The 16,833-nt window shown below is 47.7% G+C and overlaps 1 pseudogene; it reads left to right on the top strand.

The window, feature by feature from the left end:
• Positions 1-9,104: 9,104 nt before the first annotated feature.
• Positions 9,105-9,226, top strand: LOC144122341 (U2 spliceosomal RNA; annotated as a pseudogene).
• Positions 9,227-16,833: the final 7,607 nt, after the last annotated feature.

The following is a 16,833-nucleotide window of genomic DNA, read 5'->3' as shown; positions in this document are numbered from 1 at the left end:
GACTGTCTAAAGAAATTTTTGTAAGTATCGGCTTGGACTCTGAAAATCACCTGCTTCAACGATGTAGAACCCATATTCCTGCCTCCACTTTGCCCTCATGATATTTGGAGACATAACAGTGTCACCCTATCGTTTAGGGTCATAGGGAAATAGCGGGGCACCAGTGCGCAGGCGCAGGACAATAACGCCCCTCCGGCTATTGTTCTGCGAATGCGCACTGGCGCTCAGCTATTCCCCTTTGGCCCTACCCGATAATGTCACCCTATTTAAAAGTCCGTATTAGTATACTTGAGTCCCGAAGGATTGGTATATGGAACGTGCTGTTCACGTGATGTAGGGAGCTGTGTCTAACTTAGCCATGACTATATGTTTTACATATAGTGTGAAGCTAAGTGTACTTTGCTTTGGAAACGTTACGTTATATCTTCTCCCCTTCTCTCCATTGCAATGTGTGTCTTTCCTCACTTTCTCCGCTGACGACAGGGATTTTTGTTTTTTATCGTTAATATGGGTGTCCAAACTGACCCTATGTAGATCGTGAAATAACCACGAGTTCTAGAATGCGGCTGTATATTGTCCAGCGAAAATACTAGCGATATGTGGGGCTAAATTAATGCACAGACACAGCATTTGGCTTATGCGAAAAAGTGTAGTGGTGGACTCCGTATTAATTCCGACCATCTGGGAACCATTAACGCGTAGCAGAAAATTCTCGTGACAGAGTATCGTAAAAGTCATACCACTGAATTCTGCTAAGGTGGCTTTCGGACATCGCAAGGCCCCTTTACGGTTTGTTTTGTCTTCCGATAGCGCTATTTAGCATTCACAGTTGCATAACCTGATGGGATTTTCATTGGTTTAACCAGTCTGATTCTCGCCATGATATGTCGCAGTGCGCGTTCTCCCTCCGGTGTAAAGCTCCTCCGGTTTCTTTTTTTTTTAAGCATGCCGGAAACCAGCTATGTTCCCAGCGTCTATATGTATGCGGAACTCTGAAATCATTATTGACCTTTTTTTTTTTCTGTAATGAGTAAATAACCCTGAGGGCCTGTATTACGTACATGCGTTTGTTTACGTTCTTCTATGATAATTTATTCACTTTCCCTGTGCTCATTACAGTTAAAAGAAGAGACTGTCAGAGCGCAATATTTTCTGAATAGAACTCACAAAACGCAGCCAAGATCTTAATGTGCGCAGGGATGCGCTGAGTAGCCAGACCACGCCCAGCGCCAGCCCCGGTAAGTCAGCACAAATCCCCCGCATTCCCAAAGAATCGCGTCACCGAAACAGCGGCACTTCTCCGAAGAACAAAAGGATCCAATTCGTCTAAATACCTTTTAGTCACCCCCCACCCCCATCGGAGTAGCACCGGAATGAGACAAAGGACAATTGTTGCCCGGGAGATCCCCTCGGTTCAGAACTATGCACGCGCATGAATATGACGCCCGATTCAGGAGGACTGGGGTCGCCGCCAAACCATCCGTGCAACCCATCCCGAGCGCTCTTGCGGGAGAGAGGCTCACTTATGAAATGGCGAGAGTTCGCATACGCGCACACGCACGCATTACTCCTGCGGCTGCATGGTGGCGCTGATGGGACGGCAGTGGGTCCCCTGCCCTGCGTCTGCACCAACCCGCCGCCGCCTCCCTGCTTCAAGGGCGAATCATGCGCATCGATGAGCAAGAGCATGCCTCGTCGCTCGCGCGACAGACGTAAGGCGTCTCTGCTGCGATTCGAACAGGGGTGGCCCCCCACGCGTACTGTGATGTAAGGGACGCGTTAGGCGAAGTGGTGGAGGGTGCGGAGGCAGGAAAGTGGAGGCGTACTTCTGCGCTGCTGGCTTCCCTCATCCCCTGACGCTGATAGAGATATGGTGGGTGGGTGAAAAAAATGTTTGTCTCATTACTACTACCACTAATATTACAATTACTACTACTACTATTACTACTACGACGGCTACTACTACTACGACGGCTACTATTACTACTACTACTACGAGGGCTACTACTACTACTACTACTACGGCTACTATTATTATTATTACTACTACTACTACTACTACTACTACTACTACTACTACTACTACTACTACTACTACTACTGCTGCTGCTGCTGCTGCTGCTGCTACTACTACTACTACGGCTACTACTACTACGGCTACTACTACTACTACGGCTACTATTATTACTACTACTACTACTACTACTACTACTACTACTACTACTACTACTACTACTACTGCTGCTGCTGCTGCTGCTGCTACTACTACTACGGCTACTACTACTACTACGGCTACTATTACTACTACTACTACTACTACTACTACTACTACAACTACGACTACTACTAGGGCTACTATTACTGCTGCTACTACTACTACTACTACTACTACAACCACTGCTGCTGCTGCTACTGATACTACTACTGCTAATGCTACTACTACTGCTACAACTACTACTACAACTACTACTACTACTACTACAACCACTGCTGCTGCTGCTACTGATACTACTACTGCTAATGCTACTACTACTGCTACAACTACTACTACAACTACTACTACTACTCCTACGGCTACAACTACTATTACGGCTACTACTACTACTACTACTACTACTACTACTACAACTACTACTACTACTGCTGCTGCTGCTGCTACTACTACTACTACTACTACTACTACTACCACTACTACTACTACTGCTGCTGCTGCTGCTACTACTACTACGGCTACAACTACTACGGCTACTACTACTACTACTATTACTACTACTACTACTACTGCTGCTGCTGCTGCTGCTACTACTACTACTACTACTACGGCTACTACTACTACTACTACTACTACTACTACTAGTACTACTACTACTGCTGATAATATTAATAAAAGGGAACAATCAGCGTTCACATGAGTGCCCGGCAACCACCACGTGCTCTGTACGCTGCAACGTAGAACCGAACAAAAAGCAACAGAAGCAAGGATGTACGACGAGGCAATTACACCAATCCCAAAGAAGCATTTTTCTTACTTTTTTAGCAACAATAAAAACAGAAAACAAATGCCTATACGCATAGGTGAGGAAATGACATGTTACTTTAGTATCAACCTTACCAGATATAGAAATGACTTTGCTTAACTTCCCTCAAGCCAAGTACAATTAATTAAAAATGTAATTTCCACGCCTGTGTTATTGTATACTGTGCATTGTTACTCTGGACAAACAGTTTAGAACGTCCATAATGCAGCTTTTTTCTGTACACCTCAAGCATCGAGTATTCGACGCAAATAAAATAATTTATCTATAGCACTTTACGTGCTTGTCGCAAAACTATCATCGCTATAGTAGTGTCGACGATGGCACGACAATCTCGAAGGCTAGATCCTTTCTTTTTTTTTTCCGGCAGAGAGCCGTGTTTGGTGAAAGATTTCTATTTGAGATTGCTGGAAAACAGATTGTTCCATACATTCTTCAGATTAGGTTTTGATAGCAAAACTGCGCAGGCGTCAGCGTACAAAGCTAGAAATATATGGAAATTATCCAGAAGCTCAAGTTCGTTGCGCACGATTTTTGTCAAATAAGCTCTGGTGAGCAACAGTATACGGAAAACTCGGGGCTAGCAAACATCCCATTCCCCTCTTCCTTCCGACCTGCCACTGCAATAAACCAAGCGAGTTTTCCACCTGTACGTTTTACAGCCAGAGTAAGCGTGAAAATGACCTCTTTCGTACAAGCCGACCGATCGATACTTTTTTCGCGTGTGGCGGTCCAACAATCTAAAAAAAAAATAGCAGTGAAGCTAACCGGACGACGCAATCGGCTATTTTGGCGTGTTTTCTTTGGTTTCGTTGTAAATATTAGCTGGTGTAGAGCACTTTTATTCGTATAGGCTTGCCCTAATATAATAATTTACAAATTGATTCTGACTGTACGTATATCGGATGCGGGTTATGTTTGAGCATTCACTCCTGTGTCGCGGGCGTTCAGCGTTATACATATATAGAAGACCGTGCGATTCAAGTCGCCATAGTATAGCTACCTTCCTGTAGACATGACGAAGTGGAGGAGAAGTTCTGCTCATTTTCCCCTCTTTACTCTAAAGTTGCTTGTATATGAACATTTTGCCGTTCTTACTCCTCGGTCAGTACAGAACGAAAATGAGAAACCCCTAATTTAGCGTCGAGGCTTTCCAAAATTTCGTTTGTCTGGCGCCGAAGCTTTCAAACTTTCATGCTTTTTTTTGTCTTTACATACACTAGGCTAGACTCGCTGCGAACACGGCCGAGACAGCAAGCCTCCGACGCCCGCCATCTGCCGTTTCCCACCGAAACCGCGTACATATACACATGAATATAAGCCTCAGTTCCTAAAGTGCTTGCACATCCGAGCTACTCTTTCATGCCTATCCTGAAGTCGAGCTTAACCACTCTTTCAGCGTACCTGCCTACAACACGAGGCACCTCATTCACTTAGTCGCATCCGCACTCGACTTCTTCCCAGCAACGGTTACAAAAAAAAAGAACGGACTAAAAATAAAAAAAGACAGCCGTTGTACTCGCTTCTGCGCCGCTTTGAACGCGCTTTGTTTTCCCAGAACGGAAAGCAACATTCGTTTTTCGACTAGCTAGCCAGCCTCCGGCTTCCCCACGGCGCGTCTTGCCCATTTCGGTCATTTTCTGCCTCTATTTCCCGTTCTTTTTCTCTTCAGAGCTTCCCCTGTCAGCAGTCTCCAGTAGTAAAGTGTTTCCAGCTCTCCTTTCTTGCCTACTCCACCACCCCATCTTCGCAGCAACCGTCGCTTCACCCACACACGCACGCACACGATAGTTCCACGGGCGCCCGCGGTGTGACGCCACGTTCGACCGAAGGCGTTCGTGTATGCACGGACACAGTCCACTCTCGGCAGGGAACAGGCGCTACAGCGAGCGCTCACATCGGCGGCGCAGGCTGTTCTTCTCACCGCTGCTGCTTGGCCCTGTAGCAAGCAACGCTCACACGCGGAGAACTAATGAATAACTCATGAGGGAAAGTTAAAAATGATCCGGCCTGTCCACCCCTCATTAATATGACAGGTTGTTTATTTAACGGGGTGGGGGGGACGAGCCTCCACGGCTCGAGCAGAGTTCGGAGAGGGAGGAAGGTTTCGTGCTGCGCGCAGCGCTCTCTGCTGTAGACTCGAAGAGCTGTCTAAGCGAACAGAGGGAGAGGAGGTTGGAAAGAGTGGTGAGACGGGGACGGCTACAGATGAAGACTGGAAAGTGTGGGGTGGAAAACAAAAGGAATAAACGGAGATGCCACCGCCGACACGAACGGAAGGAAGAAGTGAAAGGGCGTTCGTGTTCGGGGTTCGTGTGCGGCTTTTGCGCTCGTCGACAAAACAGTGTAAAGGGATTTTTTTTATTTTTTTTTTTGGTCGAACGACGTTGGAGAGCGACTGCTGTTCGGTGGACGAGAAACTGCTCGTCGGGAAAATTGAAGATGGAAAAACCAAAGCAGTAGAGTCGCGCCGGGAGTTTGTCACAGGATGCATGAAAAGACGGGGCGATGAGAGATGGGTAGGAGGGCGAGGCTGGAACATGCGACGCTAATAACGGAAGAGACTGATACGGAGATGTGGAAGGAGAGAAAGAGGAGTAGGAGGGTAGTGGCAGTTCGCAGCCGCCCGGGCATTGCTGCCCAGAGTTGGTCTCACCAACCACACACGCGCATAAAAGCGCGCGGACGCTTCTAAAATTGTAAACGATGGATAACAGATCTCCCAAGCTATGGCGAAGAGAGAGAGAGGCATCAATAGCTGTCTGGTGCGGGACTAGGTCCCCCGTCTTGTGTTTCGTCCAGTGGTCCTGTATGTATTGGTCCTTTATGCCATATACTTCGTATGCCCCGATGTTTTGCATGCTCTGTTTAAGCGAGTTGAATAATTCGCCATGTAGTTGCAGATACGTTTTATCGAACTCTCGCCGTCATACAAATGGAGGAGCTCGCTGTCTCGCGCGTACGTCAGCCCTTCACGCGTCGCCCATTAGTGTATCTATTGGACACGATGGGACGCCAGACTCCATTAAGTACAGTTAAGCAGTGACTGCATAACCCTTACGTGGGGCATGTGTCGAAACTCGAAAAAAACGTCTGTAAAAAGCAGCGTCACACTGTGACTAAGTTATCCGGCTTCTCGTGAAGTTATGCATTATGACATTGTCTCGCTAAGGTTCTCAGCTTATAACTGTGAGATTGTTTTTAAGTTATATAGCGTCCTAAATTTTAACTCGTTGTTTTGACAGTATAATTTGTGTATAGTGTCATTTCTAGTGCACGTGAATTCACTGTCGGTTTATAATATAGCAAAAAAAAAAAATCTTGCGTTCAACCTCCAGTAACAAGAGAATGTATCCATGTGCACTGGCATAGGCGTCAGAGCTCTGATGGCACTGATGCCACGCCACAGATGCCCTGTCGTACACCGTGCTGCATCATGAGCGATAACCTAGACATTCAATGCTTAATCATGCCGAATGGCTCCAACCAATTGCGCGACAGAGAACGTATGGCATCACCGGCGTCTCCAACGCCAGCGGTGTCATACCTTTACAGCAGCAGTTGTGTCATTGCGCGGCACGCAATACGGGGACGCCGCGATCCTTTGTTCTACTTTCCACTCCCCGGTTATTTATGATTGCCACATTCTATACATGTTCCTCCCGCGCACAGACACCCGAGCTATAGCACACACGACGGCGCTGCGTAGATAAGGAGCGTGTCCGCGCGTAGTCGATTGTGCCGCGTATAACGGCAGCGCGACGGCGGCAACCCATGCATTGTCCCCAGGCCGCGTGCGGAGAGCGCCCCCTGCAGCGGCCACGGAATTCTTATTGGCATTCTTAGCGAGGGCTTGATAAATGACCCGCAATACATGCATTGTGGTCGCTGCCTATGCGGCGCCGCTCATATTATGGAACGAACAGCCGCATGACGCTTCACGTATACGGGGAAAGCGCCTGGACGTTACCCACCTCTCGAAAAGGAAAGTATTTCTTCCTCCCCTTTTGTGGGCGTGGTGAGACATTGTTCCCGATTACACGCGCCCGACGGCAGTATGCCGGGGCGGCGACCGCGGCGGTTTCGGGGAAAGACACGAAAGAGCCTGCGTGGTGCAGTCTGTTGCGCCGAGACACGAGACGAGCCGTGTCGCTTTTTTTTTATTGGTGTATATGCAGAGTGTTTCATTTTCTGCGATACATAACGCTTTCCGGAAATGCTACAATCATTTTTCGTTCAGTTTTGCTCATTTTGTGCGAACATACGTTCATTTGGTTTGTGAGGTTTTTAACGTCCCAAAGCGACTCAGGCTATGAGGGACGCCGTAGTGAAGGACTCCGGAAATTTCGACCACCTGGAGTTCTTTAACGTGCGGTGGCTGAGTGGTTATGGCGCTCGGCTGCTGGCCCGAAAAACGCGGGTTCGATCCCGGCCGCGGAGGTTGCGTTTCGCTGGAGGCGAAATTCTAGAGGCCCGTGTGCTGTGCGATGTCAGTGCACGTTAAAGAACCCCAGGTGGTCGAAATTTCCGGGCCCCTTCACTACGGCGTCTCTCATAGCCTGAACTGCTTTGGGACGTTAAACCCTCACAAACCAAACCAAACCTTTAACATGCACTGACATAGCGCAGTACATGGGCCTCTAGAATTTCGCCTCCATCTAAAGTCGACTGCCACGGCCGGGATCGAACCCGCGTCTTTCGGGCCAGCAGCCGAGCGCCGTAACCACTGAGCCACCGCGGCGGCTCATACGTTCATCGACTCTCTCCCTCTCTCTCTCTCTCTCACACACACACACACACACACACACACACACACACACACACACACACACACACACACACACACACACACACACACACACACACACACACACACGCACGCACGCACGCACGCACGCACGCGCGCGCGCGCACGCGCACGCGCAAGCACGCACACGCACGCGCACACACACACACACACACACACACACACACACACACACACACACACACACACACACACACACACACACACACACACACACACACACACACACACACACACACACACACACACACACACACACACACACACACACACACACACACACACACACACACAAAATTACTTTTGCGCCAAGACTTCAAAGGACAGGACAACGGCGTCAAAGCTGCGGTCTTTCATGACACCACCACATAATAGCCCCTTCAGGTCCGATTATCCATTGGGAGAATTATTTTCTGTTTCGTATTTAAGTAGAAAACACGTCAAGATTGCATGGAAAGAAATTCACCTAAACTGAACATTGATTAGGCCGTTTATGTGCGCCATTGTATGTCTTCATCGTTAATATAAACTTCTAAGCTGGTTTCAGGGTCTGAATATACTTCTTTTCACTTTTCTCTGTAAGGGTAAATTATTGTGTGAAGAATTCAGCTTATTTTATGCCTTTTCAAGAGCAGATGCATAGGAAACAAGTAAACGAAAACACATACTCCTCAGCCACACCAGTGCTAACGCAAAACGTGAACGCGTTCATTATTACGAGCAGCTTTATGCATTCATTTCAGACGTCTGACTTGCGATGGCTCAACGCGGGATGTCGCAAATGACTCCAAATCTGAGCTCCAGCCATCCGCGGCACAATATACTCCAGAAATAAGCAAATGCGAAACTGAACAAGTTATTTACAGATTTAACCCGCCGCTGTGGCTCACTGACTTGTTCAGCTGCTGATCCCAAGGTGGCGGGATCTAATCCCAGCCGCGGCAGCCGCATTTCTTTGGAGGCGAAATTCAAAAACTCCCGTATGCTGCGCGTTGTCAGCACACGTTAGAACTGCATTGTAATCTAAATTATCCATCCGGAGCACTCCATTACGGCGTCCCTCATAGCTCATATTTCGCTTCGTTAAACACCACTCATCATATATGCCGCCGCGGTGGCTCAGCAGTTATGGCGCCCGGTACTGACCCGAAAGACGCGGGTTCGATCCCGGCCGCGGATTTCGATGGAAAAGAAATTCTAGAGGCCCGTGTACTGTGCGATGTCAGTGCACGTTGGATATTGGATGTTGGAGACCCCGTAGAATATCTGATACGGGTCCCATTTAATCTTATTTTTGGAAATGTGGCGGAGTGCTTGAAGGTTGCTTCACTTCCGCCACCGGTTGGCCCGGTATTGCACTGCCTCCGGGATCGGCCTGGGTCATTATACCGCACGTCTTTTCTATCCTGTCTTTCTATCCCATCTTTGAACTCTCCTACTATCTGCACATGGTAGCGATTGTGGCTCGGCTTGAGCCAGTGGGCAGGCCTGTGCACTTTCCTTTTCTTTCTTCCTGGCAACAACAGACAGACAGAAAGAACCCCAGGTGGTCGAAATTTCCGGAGCCCTTCACTACGACGTCTCTCATGGCCTGAGTAGCTTTGCGACGTTAAACCCTATAAACCATAAACCATATATGGTGACACCGCGACTGAAGGGGTTCAGTAAAGTTTTATTTTTCCACGCTTTCGGTTGGGTAATCACAATTCGCCACATGCGGCGTGCACGAGCTCGATGTCGGCTACCCCAGATCCAAATGCCGTACCTTCCATATCACTGTCCCATATCACCGAACGTTGCGTGGCCGTCCTGGAAGCAAGTCACGCCATGGCCGTGGGGTGACGAATGCGATCCTGATGCGGCACGTCTAGCTGTGTTGCCGCCGACCACTGCGCAATCAGGTGTCCGCACGCAGTGCTCGTCCAGGCATTGCCGTCCATTGTGCCGCTGTAGCTCCTTCTGACGGTGTCTATCGTATCGGCGACCCTGCATGCACGGGTCACGTATCGCGTGGTCAATGTATCTCGTTGTTCTGTGGATGCCGCGATTGCGACTCGCTGCCATGCGCGGTTAAAAAAGAAAGAGTGCCTGATATACGCGGTGCCGTGTATAAACGGATGGCGTGAATTGTCTCTCCGCAGATGCGATAAGAAGGAGGATCGACACGCGAAACTGTGCTTGCAGTGGAAAGTAGCAGATAAGAAAAATACAAGGGAACATGTGGGGCATCTGGAGGTCAGCTGGTAACTAAACAAAAATAAAATCAAGATTATCATTTCTGTGCACAGAATTTGTGGCGCTCTTCCGTGTTTATTTGTGTGTTTGATCTTGTATAGTTGTGCTTGGCGTATTCAGTGACACAAAAGAGTAAATATTTGGCCCATTTGGTGCATAACGTGAAAGAGAAAAGGAACCCGGAAACACTACGCATGACCTGGGGCCGTGCACGACTCCTCTCTTATGAAAGGTTCAATATACAATCTACAGACTGTCTACACACTGTATATCGATCTCTATTGAAAGTCTTGTAAGGGTATAGCGTCGCGCCGCACTAGACACCAGCCCTTTTGTACTGCTGGCCACACACATGTCACTACTGCGGCTGTGCTTCAACCAAAAGCATCTGCATACTGCACGAGAATCCCCCCCCCCTCCCTTTTTTTTTTCCAAATACTGCAGGCAGCAGTGCTTCCCAGGCAGGAGAGGGTTACAAAAGGTACGTTTGCAAAGAACGCTCAAAGGTATTAATGTTAGCACATTGAACAATCGAAGCAGGCAGGCGATTCCATTGTTCGATTGTGCAAAAGACTTTTGGAACTGCTTAGTCCTGTCATTATTCCCACCAGAGCAGGCGGGTACTCGAATGGTCCCTGTAGGCTCGCATCCAGAGGTAGTCCACATCACAAACCTAGGTGAGGTAGGCGACGGGTATAATTTACGTGAGGTTATCAGCAAACTCGAACTCAACCTCAGCCTAATCCGTTTCTTTGAAGTTGAGTGAGGTCGATGTTGTTGAGGTAGACACCCATCTCTAGTAACATTCAAGTGGGCCTGCCACCTGTCGGCGCAATGAGCTGTGTACGGTTTCGATGATGACGTCAGAGATGCCGCTTTCGAGATGAGCAAAGGGGACACCTCTGAACGTCTACATGGCTATACTCACCGAGAGGGAGGGGAAGTGAGGGAGATGGAAGACCTTCCCCGCATGACAGCTGTGTATATAGCTGAGTGGGTACAGCTATACACCCACTTTTATTACACTCTTTTGAACACAACGCCATGCAAAGAAATTAATTTGCCTTTAGCACACGCGCACGTTTTCGAAAAGCTTTCATCCTCTGCGCGAATTGCGCAACATTCTCAGCAGCCAGGCGATCAGAGTTCTATATAGAGCGAACGCTACGGAAGTCTTTAGAAGCTGCATGATGGTGATTATGGATTTTTATGGCGCAAGGGCGTCTATGGCCAAACAGCGCCGCCATGGCACAAGGTATTTTTCGATTACTCAAGGTGGGGTCAAATACCCATTTTCCAAGCATTTCACCCTAAATAAGCCGAGCACCAGGCCAGGGGAAAGCTTGTACCCATTGTATCATCGGTGGGTACCCGGCGGCACTGGGGATCGAACCCCGCACCTCCCGCATGCGAGACGGATGCTCAACCACTCGGCCACCGCTGCGGTAGAAGCGGCATGAGACACATGGCCGAGGCTGAGGTGTCCGGTATATAGGACGTGGCAGCACTGTCTTAATTACATGCGGCCGAGTCGGGGCTGTCGCACCATATCCAACTCTTGCATATACTGCATACGGACACCTCTGGGAGAGTCAACGAAGCCTGTCTAGCTGTGGTCACCCGCGGTCGTGAATCTCACTGCGATACTGTCCAAAGGACATTCCCGGGGCTCGAGGGCGCTGTCCATTGTCGCGGTGTGCTGTGGCCGAATACTCCCAAATAAACCTGATCGCCAACGAAAGCAATGGGATTTTGGAGAGCATGGGCCATGTGTGCCTCGTAAGCCGGGCAGTGGATGAATCGAGGTGGCGCTGAGAGCGCCACCGTAAAAGCAAGGTGGTATCGTATGCAACCTGGCTAAGTATTTTATTCTCTCTTTCAACGTTTACAAGACTACGCCCTCTGTGTCCATGTGATCGAGTTTGGCCTGAATCATGGGATGCCCCTGATGTGTGCGCTTCGTGTATATAGGGTAGTTGAGGGCGTCGGGTACGGTAGCACTGTTATATCGCTCTTTTTTGTTTTCTTCTATCTCTGCCTGAAGCCAATCTGACATCTCTTTCCTTTGGCGTCGAAATGTGTGTTTTGTTGACTCGCTTTTCCCCGAGGGGAGCCTGGTGATGTTTTCATATGCCATAGCGAACGCTAACTGTGGGTCTTTGGACACTACAGTCTGCTCATTCTCTTTTCTATTTATTTATTACTTTTTATTTGCTCATTGCTTTCATTTTCCTTGTTTCTTTGCAAAATCTATCTTATTTTCGCTCTTTTTTGCTTTCTTCTATCTCTGCCTGTAGCCAATCTGACCTCTCTTTCCTTTAGCGTCTAAATGCGTGTTTTGTTGACTCTGCCTGTTTTGCTTGTTTAACCTTTTGTCTTTTATTTGTCTCTTTCTCAATGTCGCCTTCTTGCATGCTAGCAAAGTAATTCAGCGCTACTCTTTTTTCAAACGAGCATCACGCAGACATTAATGGCGCTGTCCTTTCATGCCTGTCTGTGCGCTAGTCTGAAAAAAAGAGTAGCGCAGAATTGCGTTTCTAGGAAAAAAATATACCACAAACCAGCCCCGCAATCTGCTTTATTTAGCTATCTTACATGTACTGTTCATATACTTCAGTTAACCTTATGTTTAACCGGTCTAACATTCTTTACCAGCTAATTTTTCTTCACTTTTGTAATATTCTAGTGTTTCCTTTGCCTCGGCCTTGCTTTCAGCCTCAGTTTTCAGCTGCGGCTTCTGAGCCTTCTTTTGTCATCTGCTTGGGGTTATCTGTCATCATTACTGCGCCTTCGCGTTTGTTCCCTTGTTTACTGCAACTACGACTTTGCAATTCTGCCTCATGGGCTGCACTATTGTTTAGTATTTTTTTTTACAAAAAAGTTGTAGGTCTTTAATGTTGTTAAACAGAGCAGACATGCGAAAGCATGTGTCCAGCCTGGTTGGCTCATGGTTTTGCTTTGCTTGGTCGTCGGCACGCCTCGCGACGATATTAATACGATAGTAGTATTAGTTGATGACGACGATGTCCAGTGCACAGCGCGAGGGTATGTCATTGTATAACACACGGCCTCATCGGCTGTGGCGATAACATAGTACTCTCGTGCAGTGACTAGTGAAGCTCATCTGTTCAATCCACCGTGGGTTCAGATTCCAGTCGCGCCAATATTTATTTATTCATGATTTGGCCAAAGTCACCCTCGAGGTGAAGCTTCGCACAAGCTCCGCGAGCCGGTTAGACCTCGTGAAGTAGTGCTTTTGCACTAAAATGCCTTTATCCTAAAAACTTTTTTTGAGTGCCTAGGTGGTTTTTGTTTAGCTTCAAGGGGCTTTAAGCCCGGCAGAGCTCTGCTGGCCCAGATGCTATCTCCTTCATATATGTATGTTTTTGTATCTTTTGAGAAGACCAATAAAAAGACGAAAGAGTCTTTGGTGAGGCGAACGATATCATAAGTTACAAAAGTAAAGGTGTGGAGGCCTTCGCACTAGGACTGCACACCTCATCCACAATGGGGAGGGGGGGGGAGAGACTGCGAAAGATGGGAGAGGGAAGAAAGTGCAGGTATAAGGACAGTCCGGGACGTGTGTGTGGTATACGGTCCACCCCACAGGTTCTCAGGTCCGTGCCGTCACGATACAGTATGCAGCTGCATTATCACTACAGGCGCGTCTGGAAGGGAGCCCTCCTCCAGTGCATGCCCGCAGCGCAGACTGAACACATAAAAGCAAAATATTTCAAAACCACGAAGCGAGAATAAGAGAAATGTCTGTATAATTTTCCTCGTTTCGAAATCCGCGCTGCTATTCTTCACGCTCTATATGAGCGAGAAAAGCACATGTGTGCGCCGGCTGTTTCTTCTGAGGGGAAACGCAAACAAATGGAAACGAGGGAAAGAAAAACAAAACAAAAGGAAACGAGGGAAAGAAAAACACGAAAAAAGACAAGTATGTATGTATGTATGTATGTATGTATGTATGTATGTATGTATGTATGTATGTATGTATGTATGTATGTATGTATGTATGTATGTATGTATGTATGTATGTATGTATGTATGTATGTATGTATGTATGTATGTATGTATGTATGTATGTATGTATGTATGTATGTATGTATGTATGTATGTATGTATGTATGTATGTATGTATGTATGTATGTATGTATGTGAAGGAAGCCAAGTCATCGAAGCCATGGTGCATAGGGGAATGTTTTCTTCGTTTTTAATTTGTAGTGCCAATAAATGGGAGAATAATACTTCGATTAATCTGTCCCTTAAAGAAAATTATCAAGCAGAGAAAAAACAACTATGCCGCCGGGGGGATACGAGCCCACGGCCTCCGAATATCATGTCCGGTGCTCTACCAGCTGAGCTAGGGCGACGGCCGTCCAATCTGCTGCTCTCATGGGTATTTATGTTTTGCGTGTAATCGAACCTTGAGAGTGTTCACCAGCGCCACTCTCGTCCATAGCGGAAACTGTGCGAGAACCCTCTTATGCTACCCATAGCATCAAGACTGCCAGATATGTTCTTCAAGGCAATTAACCGATTAAACACAACAAGTACAAGAAGTCAAATTGGCAAAATTGGCAAACCGGAAGCCTCTCACAGACGGGCTCCTGGTGGTTTTTCAGTGCGTCTTCCCAACCTACTTTTTTTAATCAGTTGCGTTAAAGAATCTGTATTCTTTGTAAGTATATGTATTTGTTGCTTTTCTTGCTTCTCTTCCTCTCGTTCAGTTTATATATATATATATATATATATATATATATATATATATATATATATATATATATATATATATATATATATATATATATATATATATATATATATATATATATATATATATATATATATATATATATATATATATATATATATAAAGGGCTCTAAGGAGGACGTTCATCTTCCGGCCTAACCGTAGACGATGCGCGCCGCTCTCTCTATAGTTACGTGAACTTCGTACAGAGATAACGAGTACAGCGTCCGGGCCCTGTCTACTATCGTCTCCTCCAAACCGCTGGGGCGAGTTGTGAATGCGCAGCATGGCGTGATCACGGTGCGGCAGGGGCCATCTTATCTTCCCCACTGCCTCCTCTTCATTCAGCCTCAACGCCAACACTGGCTCGCCCCCAAGACCTGGCGGATCCCTCGCGTCGACAGCGTGCGTGTGTGGTCTACACGCGCTTGTCAGGGACGCCGTTATGAGGCAAGATTTGCGAGCTTTTTCGAGCGCCCGTTTGCTTTGGGCCGCTCGGCTCGACACAGAGGGTTGCACTGCGAGAGGGAGGGAGTCGTGAAAGAATAATGACAGTTTGCGCGGGAATAGAAGAAAACGCGGGGTATGGGACGCGCAAGGCTCTTGGCTCCGCGCCATACCCGTTAAAAGTTTTGAGATTCGCTTTGGACACGCGATCTTCCACGAGCGGTGTCTCGGGCGCATGCGTGGCGGCGAATAATACGAATCAAGAGTGGAGGCAGTAGCGAGAGGTGGGACCTGCAAGAAAAGCAGAATCCCACCACGAGTGCAAAATAAGTATACGTGCTCTACGGTTGTACATCACGTTTCCAGTGGTGCCAATTCAGGTATATATGTGGCCGAGTAGTTCACTTCGCAATCAGTGTTGTTTTATTGATTGCGATACATACCTCACTAACCTGCTGCTAGTTGCGAAAGCTGTAACCTCATATGTTTAATCAATCTTTTTTCTTTTGCAAGAGAGAATATTTGTTAGCATGAAACACCAACAGCCCACAGTTAAATTCACGGCAATACTGCCATAAAAACCTTTGTAATAAATTTAGCAAAATGGACAAAATATTAGACATAGTTTATACGCCACTACGAATTATACACGCCATTAGTACAGCCTAGGCAGATACGTAATAAGGAACAAGCACTTCCCATAACAAACAAAACCTACGTGTGCTTACGAAGATGTAACCTATGTCACAGTCCTGACCAGATATTGCCAGCTGCAGTTAGTGACAAGAGGATTGGCGATTTTGCGGCAAATGCCGACAAATTCTGGTATCTTACTTGGCTAGCTGATCGTATACATCGGTCTTTTGTACGTTCTCCCAACGCTCCTTAACCCCGCACATCGAATCCCACTTAAGCCTTCTTTTTTATTCCAACGCTCTCTGCATAGCACGCCATTTGCAGCCACTTTGACTAATCTTTCTCGCTTCTCCCTTTTCTCCCCGTCTTGATTCCCCAATCCCTTTTGTTTCGGCTGCTTTTCCTTGCTTCATAATTTATTCTGTAGTGTCCCACCGCCAATGACGACGCCGATGTCCGCGTCGTACGCGTCCGCACCGTTCAGTCCCATCGGGACCATATATAAAATCCCTCCCCGTCGCAAACCTGTTACCTCGTCCCCTTCCAAGCTCGTGCGGACGTGAGCAAAGAAGCGGGAACGCGCGGTGCTTTGCGCCGACACGTCGGCACTCGACGCTCCCTAACTTAATTTCTAATTACGTCAGCCTCCCTGCGCTCTCCCTCGGCGGCGGCAGCCAGCGTCATACGTGGGGACCGCGTGTCAACGGGCGGACGGCTAAGGTGCGATCCGCGCTCTCACTTGGCGAGCGCTGGCACGCGCCGGCGAGACTCTCCCGAATTAGGGATCCCCTGGCTCCCTAGTTGTGCCTTCCGCCTAGGGAGCGGGGTCGTCTGCTTCTTGCTCGTGGACGACGAGCGAGGACGGCATCCTCGGCGGCAAGCGTCGTGATGTGTTTGCCTTCACTTAGCGCTGA

The sequence above is a fragment of the Amblyomma americanum genome, chromosome 2 (assembly GCF_052857255.1).
Source record: "Amblyomma americanum isolate KBUSLIRL-KWMA chromosome 2, ASM5285725v1, whole genome shotgun sequence".
Classification (NCBI taxonomy): Eukaryota; Metazoa; Arthropoda; class Arachnida; order Ixodida; family Ixodidae; genus Amblyomma; species Amblyomma americanum.
Note: the sequence above shows the minus strand (reverse complement) of the source record. Positions and strands in the feature narration are given on the sequence as shown.